The 23,750-nt window shown below is 47.0% G+C and overlaps 1 long non-coding RNA gene and 1 pseudogene across 1 annotated transcript in view; one reads left to right on the plus strand and one right to left on the minus strand.

Moving 5' to 3' along the window:
- The first annotated feature begins 23 nt into the window (after positions 1-23).
- The window catches only part of LOC140219423 (uncharacterized), a 109,881-nt gene continuing 86,154 nt past the window's right edge, over positions 24-23,750 (plus strand). The window contains exon 1 of the long non-coding RNA XR_011895709.1: positions 24-324. This is a non-coding gene — a long non-coding RNA (uncharacterized lncRNA). The remainder of the gene's footprint in view (positions 325-23,750) is intronic.
- LOC126534313 (uncharacterized) lies at positions 3,266-6,566 on the minus strand (annotated as a pseudogene).

Consider the following 23,750-nt stretch of genomic DNA (forward strand, 5'->3'; position numbering starts at 1 on the left):
CCTCAGTTTTGCTATCTCTTCTGTAGCGTAAAGAAAAAAATAAAATGCATCGCTTAAAAGGCGTTGGCGCGTAGTCGTACACGTGCATATGCGTGATGTGTTTCTTATGTGCGGCTTTCCGAGTAGTGTACGTACGTGTTTAAAATTTCGATATTTATTGCGACACTGCCGTGCTTGCACTCCTAGGTTAAATGTCACCGCGAAGTATGACGCCCGTACGTACTAACGTTAAACAAATAAATAAAAGTAACAAACCGGGGTGTGCGGAGTTCTACCGGGAAGACGGATCGTGACAGCCGGCAATGGTGCACCGCGTCGTTCGAGGTGAGTAGTAATTACGTGTTACAAAAGACAGTATGCTAATAATAATAATATTATAGGCAAACGTATCGATCGTGGAGATAGAGACTTGTACCAATCTTTTTGCGTTTGTGTTGACCAGAGTTGAGCAAGTGGAGAACAATCTTTGGGATGAAATGGCACACCCTAGGTGCTGGCGCGTATCATCCAAGGAGGGTATATAGAATTTGCTGGAGTGGGAACCGCCTATACGCGCCTATTGGGCAGTGTGTGTCCTTGGGTTGCTGCTCGGGTTGGTTATGTTTCTTCGAAGCAGATTTCTGGCTTGTGTAGTCTGTCAGATGTTCATTTGATGGTTGCACTGCGCGGTTGTTTTTTCCCACTTTGAGCCATGGGCCTGCTCCGTTTTCCTCCCCGGACTCGCCGTTTTCCGTAGGGTAGCATGCTTTTTTCTGAGGGATTTGTTCTAGGCTGGAAGGCTGGTGGGCAATTCTGTTGTTTGAGGACTCAGCGTTGTCTTTGGGCATAGCAGTGTCACTGTTGTTGGCCAGGTGGCCTCGTATGGATCTGGGGTTTTCAACGCAGTCTTGGAGAGCCATCACTTTTGCCAAGAGTTCTTCACGTAAAGAACGTTCTGAGTTGAGCTCATGAGTGAGTTTTTGTATTTCTGCCTTATTTGTAGCTTCAGCTGTTTGCCACTGGTATTTCATTGTTTCCACCAGTAGGTTAAACTCTTCCCTCATTTTTCGTTCCTGCAATACTATTGTGTTGTACAGTGCAGATAGCTTGGTGCAGGAATTGCATGTGTATGCCTTCCCCTCAGCCTCTTCTAGACTAGAGAAAGGGGAGTCCTCCAAGTGAATCCATCCTTGAGTTGCCGCACTGTACCATGCCCGATTCTTCCACTGCGGCATCCGGCTTTTTCGTTGTGCGGTTGCGTGTTTTGGACATACTGACGTTAAGGGGGGCTGTCCTTTCATTCAAAGTTTGTAGGATGCGTTTTCATTGCAATCGCACATTGCCATTTGCGCCGAATTGCCGCACGTACTCTGCCAGTCCAGTGGTGCCAGTTCGGCGACGACACCCGTCAGGCTTTATGGCTCAGTCACACCGGCGACTTGAGAAGGTCGCGCGACCATTTGCGACTCGCGATCAAAAAACGATTGAAGGCCTTAGCGGTCGCAATATGCTAGGCCTATCGCTCAACGTCCGTTCATTGCACTTGCCAGGCGAATGTTCATGGCCCCCTCTATTTTCTCTGTGCCTGCCGGATCAAGGAGCGAACAAAGGGGGCGCGCCGTCAATACAGTTGCGCGGGGCCGCCACTTATCGCGGTGGGGGCGCCACTCACGTCGGGGTGCTCTGGTGAAAGCAGTGGAAAAAAAACTTTAAAAGATAGACAAATACCAGAGAGTTGGCGACAAAGTAGAATGAATTTAATTTATAAAGGTAAGGGGGAGAAAGACAGAATTCACTCGTATAGACCGTTGACCATTACATCGGTAATATACAGGCTAGCAATGCAGGCAATCAAATTAAAGCTTCAAGCATGGGCAGAGAATAATGGCATTTTGGGAGGGCTTCAGAATGGCTGTAGAATAGGTAGGCGTTTGGATGATAACTTGTTTGTTCTTACTCAGTGCATTGAAGTATCAAAAGCAGAAAGCAGGCCGTTGTATGTGGCCTCTTTGGACATTACAGGAGCCTACGACAATGTAGACCGCAACATCTTGTGGGATATTCTGGAAGGGGAAGGCTTAGGTAACGATTGTCTACAGCTTTTGAGAGAGATTTACCCAGAAAATACCGTTTGCGTTGAATGGGAAGGGATGAGAAGCGAGGAGAAAGTTCATATCAACAAAGGACTGAGGCAGGGGTGTCCTTTATCCCCGCTGCTGTTTATGATGTACATGGTGAGGATGGAGAGGGTGCTAGAAGGAAGTAATATCGGGTTTAATCTCTCATACAAACAGGCAGGTACAGTAATAGAGCAGCGACTCCCGGGTTTATTTTATGCGGATGACATTGTGTTGCTCGCTAACAAGCAAAGTGATTTGCAATGTCTGGCTAATATCTGTGGACAGGAAGGCAACAATTTAGGTTTGAAATTTAGTGTTAGAAAATCGGGTGTTATGGTATTCAATGAAAACAGTGAGCAGACAGTGGAGATACAGGGCCAAGAAATACCTCGGGTAACAGAATATAAAAACCTTGGTATATGGATAAATGAAGGCAATGGATATATGGAAACACAGGAAAAAACCATAACAGTCAAGGGGAAGAGAAATGCAGCCATAATGAAGCACAGAGCGCTATGGGGATACAATAGGTACGAGGTCCTCCGAGGTATGTGGAAAGGAGTAATGGTTCCAGGACTTACTTTTGGAAATGCGGTTGTTTGCTTTAAATCAGGGGTACAATCGGGACTCGACGGGAACCAAAGGTCAGTGGATCGCCTCGCATTGGGTGCTCACGGGAAGACTACAAATGAAGCTGTGCAGGGGGATATGGGCTGGACTAGTTTTGAAGTGAGGGAAGCTCGCAGTAAAATTGAGTATGAAGAACGGCTGAGGAATATGGAAGAAAGTAAATGGGCTGGGAGAGTGTTCAGGTATCTGTACAGGCAAAACATTGATTCACAGTGGAGGAAAAGAACTAGGAAGCTTACCAGCAAGTATGCGGCCTGTGGGGTGGGCAACACAGCAACAAAGAAGGTCAAGCGGAAAGTCAGAGAGGCTGAATTAATCTCATGGGTGGCGGCAATGGAAAAGAAACCTGCCATGAGTAACTACATAAGAGGAAAAAACGAAATCGGGAAAGAAACCATTTATGATAACTCAAAGGGAAGCTCATTACTTTTCGAAGCGAGGTCGGGATGCCTTAGAACACGCACCTATAAAGTGAGATATAAGAAGGAAGAAGAAGCATGTGCTTGCTGCCGTAAAGCAAGGGTAACGACGGAGCATACTTTATTAGAATGTGAAGACTTCTACCCAGCAGTCGATTTAGGCACCACTGGCCTCCTTGAAGCCCTTGGGTTCAGCGGGAGCAGTGGTAAAGCAAACAGGTCCGCAATAGACATTAGTAAGAGGCGATTGGAGGATTGGTGGAAGAAAAGTAGGGAAATGACAAAAGACGGATACGTACAAAAGCACAATTCGCAATAGGGGATCAGAAAATTTGGAAGTGGTAGTTCATAGTGTTTTTTTTTTTTTTTTCTTTTTTCATTGGTTAACGTAGGTAGGATATTAGGCAGCGTAGTAGCAAGAGCTTGGTGGCGCAACCCACCGCCCCATTCCAAAGGGGACGCTCATAACATCCATCCATCCATCCATGCTGCGCATGCAGTTTCAGCGGCGAAGTGGTGGTTGCGCTCCGCTTGTGAGGCAGGTTGCGCATTTTTCTGTGCATTTCCTGTGCAATTTATCAGCGTCCACGAATAATTCATGTTTCAAACTGGCTGCTTCTTGTCAGGAACGTGAGCATCATCTTTGGTACATAAGCACTGCGTGCTTGTCAGATAGAAAAACCAAACTTCTTTTTATGTCTAAGCAAAACAAGAAATAAAATTATTCCCAGCATGGAAAGGAAACGGAGTGAAGCATCAGCAGTTCACAACGTGACATTTTTTTCTCGACACTGGCTTCTGGAAGAATGTTTTGTAGATGTCACTCTTGTCAGTGGCAGCAAAGGCATAGTTCACTAGTAGCGGCTTTATAAATCTTGAGCACACCAACTTAGCTACATCATGGTGGTGCTGGGTGTTGGCGCAGTGAAGAAGGCCAGACTTAGAAACAACTGGAACAGCTGCATCTAAGAGCATTTGCAGAGGTTTGTGAAGCGTTGGGCATATTTGAAGTGCTGTCTGGATAAATATCCGCAGGGTCTCTAGGACGTGAAGCAGGTTGTCTGAAGGGTATAACAATCCGCCTCTGTCCTGGTGAAAAGTAAACATCTGAAGTGGCTGTTTAGTCAAAGGCTTGGTGACGATCGCACTGCAGCTGTCGCATTCAATATGCTCTTTAACTACACGGGCAATATATCCGCCAACATAAACCGTTGCTGACACTTGCAGTGTTGCAAACTTTGCCACATTTGGCCACCTGAGATCATCCAGTACATTTACAGCTTGCTTTGGAAGCTCAGCTGAGCTCTTCGACACCTGTGGAGTTTCAAGTAAAACCCCCTTAGATGGTCCAGGCTCTTCAGCGCAAAGAACGTTACTGTCCTGCAACACAGCTGCAATGCCCGTCTTCAAAACTATTTCTAGCCCAGAGATTGCAGAATGGACATCCAACTGGTCATTGCAACCAACCTACCGCCTGAGTGTCCCAAACAATGACTCGATGGGATCAGTGCTAAACTTCCTTGTTAACACAAAACTGAACTTTTCTCTCGTTAGAAGGAAGCGGACACAATGAACAGTGGAGTATGTCGTGAGCAGCAGCGCTTCATATGTTTCAGTCGTAAGGAATCCACGAGGAGATGATGTATTTCTCTTCAATTCCTCCATGTACAAGGGAAACGTAACTTCTAGCCACTCAAGGCGATCATCATCTGGGCTGTCGTAGTGCCGCACATCTGGAAAGCATTGCTGGACATGTTGCACGGTGTTACTTGTGTCATGCAAAATGAACCATCGATATATATTTCTCATAAAGGTTATTGTCGGTCCTGCACCAACAAAAGCAGGATGGCAGCTATGGCCTGCTTGCTTCACGAGAACTTCGAGTGCTGAAGTAACATCTGAAGAGAATACTTCCACAGGCCTCTTAACATTCATTTTCTCAATATTGTTCGGATAGACATGTTTCCTGCTCAATTTCCTTACTGGCTTGACCATCCGTGCTTTCTGCATTTCATACAGTTTCTTTAGGTGGGATGAAGACACCTCTCCAGCTTTGCCGAGGTCTCGTGACAGAAACTGGGACCGCACATTTTTCATTATGTGACAGTAATCAAAGCTTCGGAAAAGTTCTCAGTCGGGATTGCATGGGTGATGAATTCTGTAGGTCAAAAACCCACCGCAGCGCTCTTTTATTGCACTTACGTTGACTTTATGATTATGTCACCAAGCGTACTATATGGAACCCTATTTCTTCTACTTCTTTCATTACATAGAGAAGCAACTTTGATAGCTGACAGCCACTTAGCCCTTTCGTAAAAAAGTATGAAACGGGAATCTTATAAGTAGTGCTGAGCCCATTTATGATAAAGCATAGCGAGGAGTTTGCCAAAACAAGCTCACTGTCAGGTGCACTTGCTATGCCCATGTCAACTTGACTGACAAAGCAATCTCGCTGCTTATTATATTGAAGCTTCGGCTTTATCCGCATCTCATCTACTATTGGTGAGCAGGTTCTAAATTGGGGTGCATCCAGCTTTTCTAATTCAGCCTTCAGTCTTGCTTGCACTAGGTGGTTGACACCTGTCTCGCCCGAGCTGCTCCCAAGGTAATTCAGAAGGGTGCTTCTGCTGGGTAGCTTCAGTAGCATTTTCCTCTTTGTGTGCTCGTAAACTTTTGTTGACAGGTGGCGTAGTACGATGCAGTGGCGCACTACGTCTTCAGTCCAAGTTGGTTTTTTTCAGTGGAAGTTAACAATTTGATCCAATAAAAACAGAGCTGAAATATGCTTCTCTTCAGCCTGCTGGCGAATGTACTGCAGATCACCAAAATTGCAATCATTTTTTATTTTTTCAAGCTCTGTTTTGTACTGGTCAACTGTACGTCGAAGCTTTTCAACCTGCTTTTTCAGATCCCTTTCTCTGCGTTTCCATCTTGTTCTTTCAGTTGCAAGTAGGCTAGATACTCCAACGTTCACTTGCGCTGCTTGATGTGAAACCTTTGCATGTGTGCTATTTGAAGCCTCCTGCGATTCCTTTTCATTTTCAGGTCTTGCCTGTTCATCTCTTTCTGGATAAGCCGACGGGCTGGCCTCTTTGTTGTCCTCCGACATTTCTGCATCTGTGCCATCCTGCAACTTCTGCCGTTTTGTAGCCGGTTCAGGTTCCTTTTCTTTGGTTTTTGGAAACGCCCTCTTCTTGATGCTTTCTGTATTCCTTTCTTGAAACTGCCTTGGCTTCATGTATGAAGGGTATTCCGGAAACAAGGAGGGCACTACACCTTTCTTGAGACGGCGCCGCTTGCCCTCCGCAAAGTCGGTTTCCTTGAAGTGTCGGCTACATACTCTTGAATAATTCGAAATAGTGTTCGGCACCCAGTTGTCCCTCCGTATGGCTCTCAACCACTGTTCCCGTAGCGCCATGTCTGCCGGAATCTCGTGGAAAGAGATGCTTGGAATCTTGCTTTTCCCATCTGAGCGGCAAAGCGGCACACAGCACTATGCCATGAAATCCTGCAAGGCAATGGTCAGTGGTTTAACAATGCGCTTCGATATTACAGTCGTCTGCTTAAAATTTTCAGTGCAACCACACAAATTCGTCGAGCGCGCTCAGCGCAATAACAAAACTAAGATCTGTCAGTCTGAGAAAATGTGCCCACGAATATTCATATTGTTCGCACAGTACGCCACAGACAGATATAGGACTTTATGCAGGCTACAAATAACATTATTGCTATCACAAAATTCTTGGCTCACCGGTGGAATGGAACAGGTGGATCAGCATGTGTTGAGTGTCGCCGATTTTCGGTCCCTAAAGCACGAAATCAGCGCCTAAGCAATGCTGTCACAACAACGCACACCAGCAAGCTTTAGTTTTTTTGCACGTGCGAGCCAAAGAGACTAAATTGCCACTGTACAATGGTCAAAATACGTGCATGCGACTGACCAACAGCGCGGTGCAGCCGCGGAAGACGAATGCACACGACCCCGACGTGACTAGCGCCACCACTCGGCATTCAGTAGCGTAACAAACCGAGGTGCGCCGACGGCTGCGGAGGGTGCATTCGGCAGGCACAGAAAAAATAGAGCAGGCTGTGGAATGTTTCATCACTTGCCCGGTGTCGTCCTGGTGTCACCCGTTGTGCACGGTCATACGAACTCCGCTAGTCTCCGCGATGACGTTAAACAAGCGCGTGAAACACTCAAACACAACGCAAGGTTACCATATCAACACTGTTAGTGGTTTGCCGACAGCTGCCGCTTCTACAGGAACGTCCAAATAAAACAGATTTTGCGATTTCTGCTAAATAGTTGTTTCTCAAATTTCGCAGAAAGATCGAATTTTTAAGTCTACATAGAGTAACACCTCGGATCGCACGGCAATGTGGCACGCCATCCCGCGACTCCATTCCTGCGCCTGTCGCCAGGCGGCGGAACCGTCTCATCCGGCTCCAGCTGACTGCCGTTTGCAGCAGTGCGCGGCGGTTCGTTGGTATCGGGCTGCTGACGCGCGCTTACCTTTTAGAGTCGCAGAATTAAGCATTTTATTTCGCAGGCTGTAAGTCCTGGTTGTGCCGCTTGCCATAAATAGCATAGTTATAATTCTGCACGTCATTGCAGCCTGGAAGAAAAAAAAGAGCCGGAGATCCTTCCATACGCATAGCACGCGTCACCTGATGAAGCTATCCACATTCATCATTTGTGCCTTGTTGAAGAAATATGTGGCTGGAATGCATTCATTGTTACTCAATGTCATGCTAGAAAAGCACACGATACTTTTTTTCGTATTCAAATTTTATTGATCTCGACTAGCTTCCATTTAAGCGAGAATGCCTCTAAAGCAACTTTGCCTTCTTCCTTGCTGCCTTTACTTGCACACTCTGGTCCTTTTGCTGCCTCAGAAACTTTGCATAAAAATGCACGCGTGTAACTAGATAAAACTTTATATAATTCCGGCGTAAAGCTCTTCTGAGTGCGTGGAGCAGCCTACAGACAGGACATATAGGACATTCTTGTCATGCAACAGAGAAATTATATCCAGAACAGACATGAGGGTCACGCGGAGAGATCCTGTTGTCGTCTGAGAGGCAAAAAGCTTTGTGTTTTGCTGGAGGCTGTTTTCTTTTTTTCGTTGTATTCAGCAATTCAAGGAAATCTTGAATGACCTACAACACTGCACAAAAGAGGTGCAGACAATTATGTATTATTCTTGTTGCCTTCAGTAAACAGCAATTGCTTGAATACACAAAAATTTTACCTTGATCTGGCGAGAGTTCTTTATTCCCTCAACTGGAAATTTGGCATTCAGCGCATCGAAGAGATCATTCATGCGCAAGGTGAATATTTCTGTGCCCTCTGTGTTTTCAAAGCCTGGTGTACGTTGCTCCCTATAAAACTTTAATCCTATTCCAACACTTCTGCTGAACAGCTGAAAAAGAATATGCATGTTAAATACAGAAAGAAATGCAAAGAAGATGCACGTTCAAACTTGATTAACAGTTGCAAATGCTAAAAATATGCAAAGACAGCCAGAATGAACAAAAAGCACTGGAGCTTATGAATGCACCTGAGTTGCCAGCCGGACATTCATTTTTTTCCAGCTTTCCAGGGTTCACATGTGAAGCTGTAAGTTTTGGGACGACTTTTAGGTGTGCCTTCTTTTCTGTGTCGAAGAGATGCTGAAAATCCTTGAAATTAATGCAGTCACAGCCAGCCTGCAATAAAGAACAAGGTAACAGTTATATTGAATTAGAAAGAGGTTGAGGTGCTTACTACCTTTGCATATGGGTGAGTGAGAAGATGATTCGCACACATTTTATGATATGTGGTACATCACACATGAAGTTCAGGAAGCATCCATCTTCAAGTGAAGGATGTGGAACTTTGTTCACTGGTTTGCAGAGCTTCCCTGATATTCCTGCATGTGTCCACATAGAATGATTGTTCCCCGCACCTTCACTGATGACAGCCATAACCAATGCCCCACGATGCTCGAGTTCAAGCACAGCTTCCAGAACGAGCTTGGCAAGAACGCTTCCGGGCGCAGCACCTTCTGTGGCAAAACTTGCGATTGGCTGTACCCACTTCTGAAACATCGGCACAAACATAATCGCAAGAGCGTGATCAGCTGGTACTACGCCCTCTTGGCCTGTTGAACCGCCGAAGTCCACAAATCCACCAAACTTGTAGGTGGATTTGTTGAAATCTAGTGATGGTCTCAGCTTAACTTCATCAATTACGAGTGTGCCATATTTTTCAGCTGTAGGCAACCCTTTAAAGGGACACTAAAGCTAAAGGTTACCAGAAAGTCAAGTTAAAGTGATAAAGCAATGCTCTAGAACGTCTAAGGCGTCAATATAATCGCGAACAGAGCTTTAGTAACCGAGAAATTGAGGTAAATGCATGGCACGATTTGAGACCCCCCAACGACATTCCGGTACTAGCCCGATGACAAAGGCACTCTTCATCTTAATTTATGTCACTAGTACTCAACTACCCGTATTAAAAAGATAATTTCATTAGATTATAAGACTGAAGAAAATGTTACTTGTCTACTTCTATTCGATGCTAATAAAAAATAACATTTCGACGTTACCCTTGAGTAGTATGGGTGATCGAAAGGTTCCATTTTTGCTCGACTTTGCGCCGCGCGCGCTTTGGAGTTTCAGTTGTTTCTCTATCGCGTTGTGCTGCGGTGGTCCTGCTGGCTCGCGAAACTTGCATTTGGAACAAGCGGCGAGAATGCCACGTCCATGTGATGTTGTGGGATGCATGAACGGTCCGCAGAACTTGGCCAAGGGCAGTTGCAGCGGCGAATCCAACGTTGCTTATCACTGTGGGCCAACGAGTGAACCTCTCCGTTCGAAGTGGTTAAGTGCCGTAGTGTGCTCGCTGCACTTTCGTCCAGAGGATTACGAGTTCAACGCCGACTTACTGAAGTCGCGTGGAGTGCCTTTCAGAGCAGGCCGCCATCGTAGTAGTATGCAACGACACCGGCAGCATGAGCCCTCAGCAACAGGTCACATTCATCAGTGCTTAAATCGCTGAACTCGAGCCCAGCATTGCGAGCCAATGTGTCATTGTCAGGGTCGTCCGTTGCAACGAGCGTCGAAGTTGGCGTCATAAAATAAAGAACCAGCTTATCGTCGTGTGCTTTCCCTTCTGTTAGCCACCATAGTTCCGCTTTCGCGCTGCTGTCGGCTCTGTCTTGGCTCCGTTCCTGACCACGCATTTGCGTTTTGTGCAGAAAAGCCGTAGCGCCGTCTACGGGAGCCGTTTTACTCACTGACGGTGCAACGTCACTGAGACCATGACGTCGCAGCTCCTCGATTGGAGGGCGGGTGATTTGAACGGCGCTAGAGTTACGCGGATGCTTTAGAACTCATTTTCTCTTAAAATAAGTCTTCGCACGAAACAAGCGTTTCGAGGTTTCTGGGATGGTATTTCAACAGTCCACATTGACTTAATATTAACCTTTAGTGTCCCTTTAAAAAATGTTTGGACTGTTTCCAGGGCTATTTGATTGTAGCCATACTCGCATGGCACACGTGAAATAATCTGGTTTAAGCGGCTACATGTTGGAAGTGCAAGCAGCTTCATGCTGCGCAACAAATTGTATGCCTTAGGACTGGCAATGCATGGCAAAAGGCAGTTCGTGTGTATCTTATCCCCTGCGGTCGTTTTACTTCAACTTGCCTTAAAGAATTTTCAAAGGCCACTTGCTGCAGTGCAGGTAACGAGTCCAATGCTTTCGCTATCTCCTATGAACGCTCATTCATCAGCTGCTCCTTTAAGGTATTTATGTTCCTCACAAAGGAAGCTCTGGCCGCTGCTGCTCTCGGGGCCTTGTGAAGATTCTTTATCTTCTTCCTGAACGCCAGATGCTCTTTATTCTGGAACGTTTTCTTAACTTTCCTCTTCTTTTGCGTGCGGCATCTAGTACATATTGGCTGCACTGAAAGAGTTTCACACTTTTGTGAAACACTCCCAATGACAGTGCAGCCCTGGCGGACGTGCAGCTTATTTACTGAATCCACCAGGGAGGATATGTCATTGACGTTGCGAATGTGCACATTTGTAAACGCCTTCGCGGCGCGCCCATAAGCACTTGCCGTGGCCACATTATCTCCACCCACAGCAACACACTTCTCAATCCGCAGTAGCCTGTCTTCAGACTTGAGTCTGGAGAATGCAATGAATTTGTCGCCTCCGTCTTCAACGATAATTTTTTTCCACGACCCCGGCATTTGAACACGTTCCACGTCATTTAGGCTGCATTGCATATCTTCAAAGCTTGAAAAACTGCCGTCCTGATCACTGCTGCACTGCAAGTCGCTGCGCTGTTCAATTCTTCCGCTTGTGCTGCATCGTACTTTGCGCTTCTTAGCTGGAGGCTTTGTCATGTATGCAGGAAGATTAGGAAAAACTTTTGGAATAGCCTCACTGACGAGGGTCCACTTACCGCAAGGCATTTCCACTGTTTTCCCGTCAATTATGTGCACATAATTTTTGAGGACATCCTGGTCGTGGAAGTGGAGGTCGCATACTCTCGACTTAACTGATGACTCCCTGTCAGCATGCGGGATGGCTCGATTCCATGCAGCACGCAAGGCGTCGTCGCTGGGTGCAGAAAAGTAATGCTGTGACGCTGCTCGTGTCGTTGTGGTAGCCGCTCTTGCAGCCCGGCACGCAACATGTGGGCATGGTAATTGCTTGCTAATCGCAAACATCAAGCGACCAAGACCTGCCTGCATGCATCCACCACAGAAGTCTGAAAGGCCAAGACGAGTCGCGACGCGCAGCTCCGTCGCAGTCGCATCTGGTCGCGCCGGTGTGGCAGGTGGAGCCGGATTCGGTGGCACCGCCACTAAAGCACGAACCAGTGGTGGTTCCGCGCAACAGAGCGGAGTTTTGAAACTGACCCTGTCTAGTAACAGTGGCCAATGACGTCTTGTGACGGTAAAATAAGTCCACCTCGGCTCGTTTGCTTAATTAAAGGTGCCAGCTCATCTGAATGCAGGGCGGTGATGCACTGCTCACATGTTGTTGCTGTACAAACTTTCCGAACGATGAAGCCTGCTATGTATGTACCATGGCATCGAAAAATGCAGAAAGGCTTTCGGGCCAGTCAATGCGATGTGTATAATTGTGGGCATCGGGCTGTAGGATTGATGACCTGCGCATGTCAGTGAGCGTGCTTTTTGCATCTACCATGGCTACTGTTGTGGTTGCATGCAAGATAAGCACCATATCTTGGGAGAAGTTTCCAGAACTGGTAGACGTTACTTCCATCTGAACCAACGGGTGCTTGTATGCAGCCATAAATTGTGCGATTGTTGTTATGTCCGCCTCGTCCACGTATGCATCCGAAGAAGTCAGCAAGTACTTCAGCTGATTCTTGCCAACAAGCTCGTCGAACATTCTTTCGGTGCTTGCCATGCATATCAAAAAGCCAACGAGCCCAGCTTTTTCAGACCTTCTCAGTCTGTAATTGCATGCCCTGCCGGATCTCTCAGTCCCTTTATGTATGCTCGGGTCTCAGAAAAAAACGGCTTCCAGCAGGCTTCGTTCTGCTTCAGAAGGTGTGGTTTATACGACCTTGCTAGTGGGTTGCTGGAGTTCAAGATGTAGAACAAGTCATCGAAAGTTCTAATGAACTTTGATGTTGCGCTGGCACCCTTGAATTGTGGCAGCCTGAGCACCTGTTCGCAGAAGTCCAAAGCATCGGCAACTGAGGCACTCAATGGTTGTACAGCATATCGCACCTTCACTTTTTGCTTTTCCCACTGGACAGTGACTTTCGTAAGCTTGTTGCCAAGCCGCAACCCTTCTTCACGTTGCAGTGCCTCCAATGCCCCTACATAAGACCATTTCACATGCCTTCCTTCCATGTCAACGAGGTGACTTGCGGTTGCCAGCGAGTTACGGTTGAGCTTAATCACATGGCAGGCATCTAAGATAATGTAAACCTTTTTAGTGCTATCAGTTGGGTTGGCAAAACTTGTGATAAACTGATAAGTGTCCGGTCGAAGCTGAGCACCTAAACACTTAGCCATTGTGAAGTTCGACGACGCACCGTCAAATGCAAGAGAGACAACTTCAGCCTGCACTGATGCAAGTTTCTCAATACAATGCTTGGTCAGCTCCACTCTCTCTGCGCCAGTGAGTGCGTGAATTAAAAAATATGCAACTGGCATCTTGATTCTGATGTTTATGCTAACAATCGTGAAGACACACATTTTTGGCTTTGCGGAGACTGTCATCATCTAGCCCCGTTCCAAAGTCTACATACCCAACTATCTTGTCTCCAACAAGTTCTACATGTTTTTTTATGGCCATGTCATCCACGACCAGTGCGCAGTAAAATGGTTCACTCTGTGCTTGCGCAAGCATTTTCAAGAAAAGAAAATGCTTCAGCCATGAAACCAGGAGCTCCGTTGATTGATCGATACCAATCCTGAAGTGTACGCTGTGACGGAAGGGCACCATTAAATTTGGATCGGATGTACTCATAAGCGGCCGGAGAATAAAAATGTAATGTCAGTGCGAATGCATGGAGCTCACGTGGGTACTTGCCCTTCTGTTCGTTGCCCACCCTGCAGAGAATCTGCTGAATGTCACTTGAAAAGGCAGATATTAACACGTGTGAGCCTTCTTCTGAGAGGAGTTTTCGTTCTCTGATTTCTTTGACTTCTTGTGCTGTCTCATTTCTCTTCGCAAGCCTTCGCTTCGTTTGCTGCAAAGTCTTAATTCTTTTTTCAACTGCATTGTCTTCTTCAGGGGCACTGACTTTGTCCCTGTACCATTGTTTGGCTGATGAAGACGCAGGTGGGTCTTCAACATCAGGCACTTCGCTCAGATGGGCAGTGCCACTGGCTGGGCAGTCTCGGTGCTTGTGTTCTGGACGCTTCCTCTTTACCTGAAATGGACACCATATATTTTTGTTAAGTTTCAAGTTAGATAACACATTGGCTAATAAACCAAATGTATTTTATTGGCTATACCACAAACTTAGTGCTGGGACGTCTGAGCACCCAAAGCTTTCGCCTGACGAAGCAACTTCCAGTGTGAGGGAGCTGTCGTACGCGAACAGAGGGGACACTGTACAGACTGTTTTCATTTTTGCAGGTGAACAGGGCATTAATTGCATCTTTATATCCAGCTTGACTGTTATCACGCAATCACGAACACCTCTTTTCAACAAAACGCAGCAGAAAAACAGCGCCCATGGCACACCTTTTTCCACGAACACAATCATGCAGCACCACATCGAGAAAAAAAAAAGAATGAACGAGAGCACTGTCGACATCGAGACGTTTTGTTTCCTTTACTTCAATATACCTATCCGATAAGGGCTTTCGTCGACTCTCTATTTCGGTGCCGTATTAATACCACGAATACATATCACGTTAGGCAAATCATTTTTCCCAGCACGTGCCATGGAATGACATTCTGCAATAATACTCGCAGGCTTCTGTAGATGCTTCTGTAGGTTAATGCAGATTGTTGAAAAGGCATACAACTAGCAATACTGTGTTGTTGATGATAATCTGTGCACAACTGCGAACTGTTGGGAAGCTGAAGAGTCTGTCGAATTCAAAAAGACGCTCATATACGGATGCGGGAACCTTATAAACCATGCAGGTAAAATATTTTGGGGGATTTTTCACTTAGGAGCGACGCAATAGTCGGCTAAAATTGCGCTGTCGCTCCGCCCCCCGTCAATCGCCGCGCGCTGCTGCTGACGCTGACGATGTCAGCGGAGACGGGAAACCGCGGTGTAGTGACGTCAACACTGGTGTTGCGTTCCTTTGCAGTCACTGCGACCGTGCCTGACTGTGCTTGTTTCTGTGTGCGTGCTGTAGTTAACGTGCTCAGCATTAATTGAAGTGGTGGGCCAATCATGCTGGCATTCTGTGCAGCCTATGCTTGCACAAGCACCAGCGGCCGCGATGATGTCTTCTATTGCTTCCCGTTTTCAGCTAAGTGGGAGGCTGCTGCAAAGCAAAATAAATTCAAACGCTCGAGAACAACAGTGCTTGGAATACGGTGATGGCAGGAACACCCATTAAAAGTGGAGTGTGTTTACAATGGCATCGCTGATATGCCAAAAATGCTTTTGCATTCATGAACACAGGCAAAGAAATAGTAACAAATTACCAAGTACAGTTTAGCTTGATACATTTTACAGGCGTGCAGCGCGTGTGCTACAGCCAGCCCTGTAGTTCAACCTATGCAGTTACTGTATCTTGCCACAGAATTAGTGAGAGGATGACTTGCTGCTAGCAGGCTTTCTAAAGGCAGCACGAGAAGGTTGGGGCAACGAACACAAAGACGGGACGGGTGCAGACGGACGGATGGTAACTGGTCTTGGAAGACCTTATGAATACACGAGCTCGCCCAAACCTGGATTTTGATTTACTGCTAGCTCCTTCATGTTAGCACGCTGAATGGAAGGTGCATGTTTATCTCCCACCCTTGATGCAGGTTTCGTCGCAAAGCGGCACAAATTTTCTATTCACATGTGTGTTGTGAAACAGCCCGCATGCAGCTACCATAACACAGTGCAAGTTTGGAGTATGCATGTGTTGCGAAGCCGGCGCACGCCAGGACGCTGCGCTCCCCCTTCTCTCGCGGACAGAGAGAAATGGACCGTCTCATGTAGCCGACGAATTCGCCGCCTTTACGGCTCTGGGCATGAGTAGCGTGCAGATGCCATGCTGATGAAGGTCACTACACGTGCTACACGAGCCGGGAAACTTTTCTCGCATTTAAACCGTCTGCGTAGATTGCTGACAGCTTTGGGGCAGCGCACAAATGCCGACGATCACATTCCCGCTTACGTTCCACGAGGAGGCATGCAAGAACATAACACTACAGTTGTTTGCCCAGAAACGAATCTACTGTATCGCTGAATGCACCAGTTCAACCTACCTACCTGCCTATTTCTGTTCTTTTAAAAAGTAATATAAAGTGAATGCGGAGTTCTTGTGGATTTACGAGAAATAATCTGCAATAATACGTGAATGGGTTCAAAAGCCACTGGAGTCTTGTATTGCCATCTGTGGCTGTCTATTCGGCAACGTTGGTGCAGGCGGGTGAACACTGGGTGCAGTGTAAGGCTGTACATTGGGAGGGCATGGGTCACGCAGAATTCTGCTGACGTTGTGAAACACCGCACATGTAGTGATGACTATAAGTGAAGTGTTCATTTCAATTTGTAGCTTCATCTGAAGGCATGGGAACCTCCTCTTCCATATGCCAAACACGCGTTCCACGCGGTTTCTTGTTTTTGCTTGCGACTTGTTGTACCTGAAAAAAATAGTTGTATTATTTTTCTTTGCCGGGAAAACATTAACAGAGAGGGAGATGATCAATTGCTCTTGATGTAATACGGACAGTGTTTTGTCTTTCTTTGTTTGACACATTTTGCCTTTCAATGACGAGCTCTTGAAATGAATCGTGAGAACATTCTTGAAAATGAGCAAATAAAAAGTGTTTCAATTCTGTGTTGGCTTTTGTCTAGTCTTGCATGTTCAAATATGTTGCTTTGCATGCAAGAAGCTTTTCAACCATTTTAGCAGGACACTTTTTCTTGAAAATAATTCTGATATTCTGCAACACTGCTTCATAGAAATTGGCTAGCTTGCCTGTACTCTGCGCTGCCTTGGTCAGGATCCTTGACTGGAGTCGTAAGGTGTGGCCTGCAGGCGTAGCCCATATCTCCGAGGAGAATCCCGGGGATGACACCAGTCTTGTACAGAACTCTGGCACAGCTGCTGTCAAATTCTGCTGTCATGGGCAGACTCTGGCCAGCTGACCACTACACCGTAAAATTGTAGGTCAGGGCCCGTGATTCCCTGAAACGGCAACTTTCGTTAATAAGGGCGGTAGGTATCCAAAATGTACTTGCACATCGAGAAAATTCTGTACAGGTAAGCATTTTATGGTGGCATCACATTTTTAACTGACAGACTGTTTGACTTTTTTAGTCTTAAGCAAATATGAGCATTACTGTAAAGCTCCACAGTAACGCTCATATTGATTGTGCAAAATGCGCGAATACTCTTGTTGAAACCATAGTAGTAAAACAAAAGGGGGTGCTCCAATAATTCTGTTCTCGTAATAGTGTAGCTCTGTGATAGTTATGCAGTTGAATCTCGATTACATGATCATGCCCGATACGAATTTTTGGATCGCCCCGGCCCAAGTACATTAGCTTAACAACGTGCTAAATTTCAGATGTTGCGAACCGCTTGTCGTACCGCTGTGGGTGATCCGAAGCGCTGAGTCGTCATGTGATCTCCTGTGGCATGTGTGAGCGTGAATAATTAAGGAACGCGTGTGACCTTTTTGCTACTTATAGCATATGTTTCACCAAATTACATGACGCAATCTTCGCTGTATAACAGCACTGTATTCCAACACAGTTGACTTAGGTAATTATATGTACTCTTGTCGAATTTTCGGGCGTGCTTGTTCTCGTTACATTCTGGTTAATAACCTACTGATTTTTATGCCCCTAAAGATACACACAATCGAGATTATACTGGGTGAAAACATAAAGGGTTATACACTGGCGGCGCTGTGATTTCATTGGAACTACGATATTACGATGCTGAGGAAGACCTTGCGGTTTCAAAGTGCTGGTCACGGCAGTTGCATTTCAATGAGGGGCGAGACGTTGGTGCATATTCGGGTTAGCAAATTCGAAGCATTGACAAGTGTCGTTCCGCAGATGTACACTGGTGGTGTGAAACCGCGTTGTAAAGTATTCAGGTGGTTTACTTGGTTTTACGTCTTACATTTACAGTCATACCATCAGTGGCATTCTGTACCGCTTCTGTTTGCATTTCCGTATCAAACCACCTCTGCTATATTTGAAATGGGCACTAACCTGAACATTTATCGAAAAATATCCTTTCCAGTTGTGATAAACCTCGGCGTGGTCACCACCAGGGCTCTTAATTGGCACATGGGTGCAGTCAATGCACCCACTGACACCGGGAAACTCGCCTAACTTATAAAATTCTTTCATCACACCGCTCATTTCTGAAGCAGCAGGAAACTTCACAAGCGCAGTGAATAGCCTTCTGGCGATCATAGTAGAAACGCGCTCGATGACCCGCGAGAACGTCTGCTGGCAAACATTCACAAGGTCCCCGGTCACAATTTGAAACGTGCCTGCTCCATTCAACTGCAGTGTGATAAGGAGCTGCAGGAGAGGCGGCACAGGGAACCCACGTCTGTCAGTGTGTTCCCGCAGAGGCAGCATTGCGAGCAGCTGCTGTGCGGCACTTTTGCTAAATCGAAATCGGTACAAAAACTCGTAGTCATTGTACAGCTGCAAGCTTTCAGCAAAACTCATCATGTTCGTCTTGTCCACTAATCCCATCTTCATATTGTATTCGAGAACACATGCGGGCTTTCGCTTGTTCTCGCCTGTTATCCTATCCACCTTCCCTGTGTCTTCCAGACGTACATCATGCATCTTGGTATGATATGACTCCACTTCCCCTTTTTTCATCTTTTTTGAGAAATTTGGAAGCCCCTTCCTGTTGGTCCGAACAATTCCACATGTGTTGGTTTTTTTATCTTGAAGGCAGTTGAACAGTGCTGGACTACTGTGCCAATTATCTACAAATGGCGAATGTCCTTTTCCGAGGTAGTCTTCAAGTAGCTCTAGAATGACGGAGCCAGAAAATCCCAAATCCTCGACCGTGGTCATGTTTGTCGTCGCTCCAGTGTACACAACAAATTTCAGAATGTAGCCGGTTTTGACATCGCCAAGAACAAATAACTTGACACCAAAGTGGTGCCTCTTCGAAGGAATGTATTGCCGAAATGACAGCCGCCCTTTCCATGGCATCATAGACTCGTCTATGCACAGGTCTTGGTGCGGAATTGGTAGGCTGCTCAGCTTGCTCTGAATTGCTTCCGTAAATGGCCACACTCTTCTCATCCGATCTGTGGAGTCGCTCAGATGGAGAAGCCGCAGGAGAAGTAGGAAGTGGTTCAACGAAAAAATGGTTGCAAAAAATGGTGTGTGCAACATAGGGTTCGTGCTCCAGTAGTCCTGCAAGGCATTCTTTCTTATTAGGCCCATCAGCAGAACGACTGCAAGGAAATGGTACATTTTTGCTACATCTGTCTCCACCCAAGCTCTCAGCCGCGACGTGCGCGCAACTCCTTGTGCGCTTGTCTTCACTCGCGATTTGTGAAACGATTGGCTCGTCAAAAAACAGCTTGAAATAGTCACCTTCTTGCGCATCCGGTTGAAGAGTTGCGCTTGCGGACGGTGCTGAACGTGACGTGTTGAAAGGAAACAACGTCAGTGAGAAATCTCTTCCACATAGCTTCCGTTTGCCGCGCACGCTTCCGGGATGATGGTCCCGCCGTTTCAACATCCGAATCTGATGATGCGGAACTCACCTCTTCCTCGGATGAGACGCTGTCCGAATCCGATCTCGGCTTGTATTCTGAGTCGGAAGAGCCACCGCTCCAATGAGCAGACAAAGGTCCCGCACGCTCAGCCATCCGAAACTAACTGCGCGCAGGGAGGATGCGCTTTCAGTTGCCCGCACAACGGAGAGATACGGGACGTTGTGTGATCAAGAAGATAGAATGAGATGGAGAAAGGCTAAAGCAAAGTTTGAGCGGCTTTACATTTACTGCAGCAAGCCAGAAGCGAGGGTGTGGCGAGAGAGCGAAAGCAGCAATCGAGTCATGTGTCGGTCTCTTTTCGGAGAGCCGTAGCAGACGCACCAACAGAAGAAAAATGAAAACCTTCAAACCAGCGGAGATGGCAGAACAACCCTTGAACCCATAACCACACGCGCGCGACGCATGATCCAGTGAACGTGGAGCGACTGCGCCACTAAGCAAGGAGAGAGGGGGGAGTGGCAGTTGCACCGTACTCTTCAATACATGTACCAACACAGTGCTGGACGAAAATACGAACTTGTAGAAAGATTCAACAGATGGCGTGGCCAGTCCAGGAGCGCCAGCTTTGCGCTCAGGCACGAAATTTTGAACGTATGATAGAGAACGTGCCGGTACGTCAGTGACACTGAGGGGGGGGGAAGCACGATAACGTATTGGTACGTCCGTGACAGCGAAAGGGTTAAGTGCTTCTTTGCAAACAATGCACGATGCCCGATTGACTAGCTTTCTTGTTACGAATCTGGTGACATAGTAGATAATGCAGTCAACAACAGTTGCATTGCAATAACCATGCTCAAGTACTTCGCACTCCCAGTTTCCTTCGTTGGTCAGACGATCAACCTTATGTCTCAGCTCTTCCAGCTTTTCTGGCCATTCAGCAGTTGAACTCTTGTATATGCCTCTCAGGTTGGCCAAAGTCGCAAAAGCAGACTGGCTGCTTTCAGCGGCTGTGCAGTTCCCAAACTGGTGGCTTCAGCATTGAATACAGTGAAAGCATTTGGTAAAGCTGCAAATATGTCGGAAATGTAGGATGTTCATTCTGGCCTCCTGCTTGCCTTATTATCCCAAAAAAGCATTCCAAAGGGTCTTGAATCATCTTAGAGGAGAGAACATATTTGAAATTGCATTCCATCAAGAGATAAATTCACAACTCTCGCACTGACTTCAATGTCACTCGCAATCCCTCTGCAGTTGACTGGGTCAAGAAAGTCTTTAGGAATGTCGCCATCAACAACTTCTTGCTCCCACTTGTCCAGCCACCTGGAGGCATTTTCCATTACTATGAAGTCATTGCATGCAGAATGAGGCCTTCTCTTGGGAAGCGCCGGTTAAGGGCATGAAATAGGTTATTTAGAAAGAGTGTAAGCTCGACAGTTAGCTCTTCATTATAAAGTTGAGCTTCACCTCTACGTGCATAAAACTGCATGCCTTACGCAACAGAATTTCTGGAAATTTCAGTGGCGAGTTTCACTCTTTTTCAGCATATTCGACGGATTAACGTGGTTGAATGTCAACTTTGGGCATACCCAAGCTCAGCAGCATGCTTTGTGTCTGCCACATAAAGAGTATCGTAGCAGGACTATTTTATGAATCGGCTTTGTCTTTTCAAAACTTTCTTCTTGTAAAGACTATTTCGTATGCATTTAAAATATGTGGAACATCTGACACGACGTACACTTCTCTAGATGCATCCGGTATGCTTTACTTCATACCATGCACCATAAATGAACCACACGGCTTTCAAAAGGCTGGTCTTCAGGTCAGGGGGCCCGTCTGCATGACCCGACATGAAAGGAGCTGCGCGGTCAATGACTAAAATTAGTCACTCCAGCATGCACCGCCGATACAGGACATTAAAGTTGGCGATCATGCCGGCGTCCAACGGCGGCAGGCCTGCCGTAGTATTCGGAGGCAGAAACATCAATTGAACAGATGTTAGCTTCGGGCTAACGCTGTGTGCGCTACAGTTGTCAAGTAGCAACACTACTTTTCTTCCTTGGCCTTCAATTATACTGTCGAACACGAGCAGCCAATCTTCGAACAGGTCGCGGGTCATTCACGCCTTCTGATTGCTGCGATAGCGGACTGGGATGTGTTGATTCTTAAAGCACGTTGGCATCTTTGATCGCCCAATCATGAAAGGGTTGAGACGATGGCTTAACCGGTTGTGCAGGTGGGTCCTCAGCCAGGAGATCTGCGGCCAGGTGAAGCCCCACCAGTTCTGTCGAGGTCGAACTCGCAGGGAACGGGAGACGGCATTGCCTGCTGATGGCTCTGTCAGGGATGACGCACACTGCTGCTGCTGACCCATCCTGCATCACGGATCAGTCGGTGAACACTCGCAGCCGGCCCTCCAGTTGTTCCTGGAGTTTGCAGGATGCTGCCTGCTGCAGAGTGGCCACAGGTGTCCGATGTTTTGTAGCCCCACCGAGGGAGAGGTGGACCTCTGGTGGCCGGTGTTGTGGTGGTGGTGAGGCAGTCACCACTGGTGGGTGTGTCACGATCTGCTCATAAAGAAGGCAGAGCCCTCCCATCTGTGAAGATGGTAGGCTGCGAAGCCGTTCTAGGAGAGCCCTGCCGTCAGGTGTCCGGTGCAGCCGGTCTACATGTCCCAGCGCTCGCTGGAGCGTTCGGAGAGAGAGAGGCCACTCGTTGGCCTCGGCAAGTGTAGCTGCCACTGGGGAATACTTGGGGAGCCCCAGGATGGCCCTCACGGCGCTGCCGCGCCGCTTTGCTTGTCGCATTTTTTCTTCTCTCTTTCGGAGTGACTGTGGCTGAAGCGCATGAAGCAGCTACGCCATCTTGTGGTGCGCTGGCCTACTCAGGTACTCTCCGGTGCGCGGGCGGGGCGGGACGCGCTGCGTGGTAATGGCGGCAGATACGAACTTACGGAGGTAAACATCGTCTCGTCTCGACATCGTTCGTTTCAGGGAACTAAGCAACGCAAATGTTACGATTATTTGGCACGGAAAATGCCGCCCAGACGGCAAAATTTTGATCGTTATATCCAATATGCGGTGAATAACCTATCGTCCTAAATGTTTTTTTTTTTCGCCATAGACCTAATGCATAAAATGACTCATGCCGACTCATCGTTATAACCGATATATCGTTATATGTGGTATTGTTATAAGTGGACTGCACTGTACTTTGTGATGTACCTTCACGCTGGGTAGCGCCGAGCAATGGCCTCTAACAAGCGCAGAAAAATCTTGATACAAGTAGTGCCGAGCGATGGTTTCTAACAAACACAGAAATGTATTTGCAGCACGTGTGGCCATTGACCTCCACCACAGCTATCTGAGGTGCGACTCCAGCAGCGGTCCTGTTACCCTGCAGCCGGCGAAGAGACGGTGGCGCTTCACTTTCTTCCAATAACTTTCTATTTTTTACGTGTGAACCCCCATGATCGCGTCCACAAAGTTCACGCTGTGGTTTACTGTTTCCCATTGCAGATTGAGGCTCGCTCCGTTAGCATCCACTAAGTTTGGGATGCAGTTGTATGCGGCCCATTCATCACTGTGGATCGTGGTCCCTGGTTCAACATTGGCTGCAATAACGGGGCCTAGCGTTGCCGCGTCTCATCGGTCGACCTTGAAAAGTTGGAGCTCCTTGGTGGTCATGAAGATCATGCTAAATACCGGTTGTCCACGATCTGCAATGCCGCTGTAATTTTGGCGGCTCGGCGAAACGTTGTCGCCCGCCATCAGGCGGCCTTGATTGTACTTTCGCCAATTTGCATTCACCAGGTTCTTCTCAAGGTGCAACACTTATCAGTGAGTGCCAGTGATGGAGCGCTTATACATTCATCAGAAGCGTTTGAAATGCAATACGCCTAAAACATTCCCCTATCCTAACTGTCTGAGCACTTACGTGTTATGAAAACATGGAGAGCATTTACGAGTATATCTACGGCAGTGGTCAACCAAGTGGCCAGTGCCTACTAAATCGTTTAGTGTTTTGGTGCTCCCTAGGCCGGTCATTCAGGCCTGTTTGTCCAATATAGCACTTTCCACAGGAAAGTGGAATCTTGTATACCACCCCCACATTGCAGTTAGCAAAGCAGGTGACGTGTTCATTAGTGCACGTACCTTGACTCTCGGTATTGTTTACCAACCTGCACATTCTTGCGAGCTTTAGTGATGTTGAAAAAACACTTACACT

This window comes from Dermacentor andersoni, chromosome 7, assembly GCF_023375885.2.
Source record: "Dermacentor andersoni chromosome 7, qqDerAnde1_hic_scaffold, whole genome shotgun sequence".
Classification (NCBI taxonomy): domain Eukaryota; kingdom Metazoa; phylum Arthropoda; class Arachnida; order Ixodida; family Ixodidae; genus Dermacentor; species Dermacentor andersoni.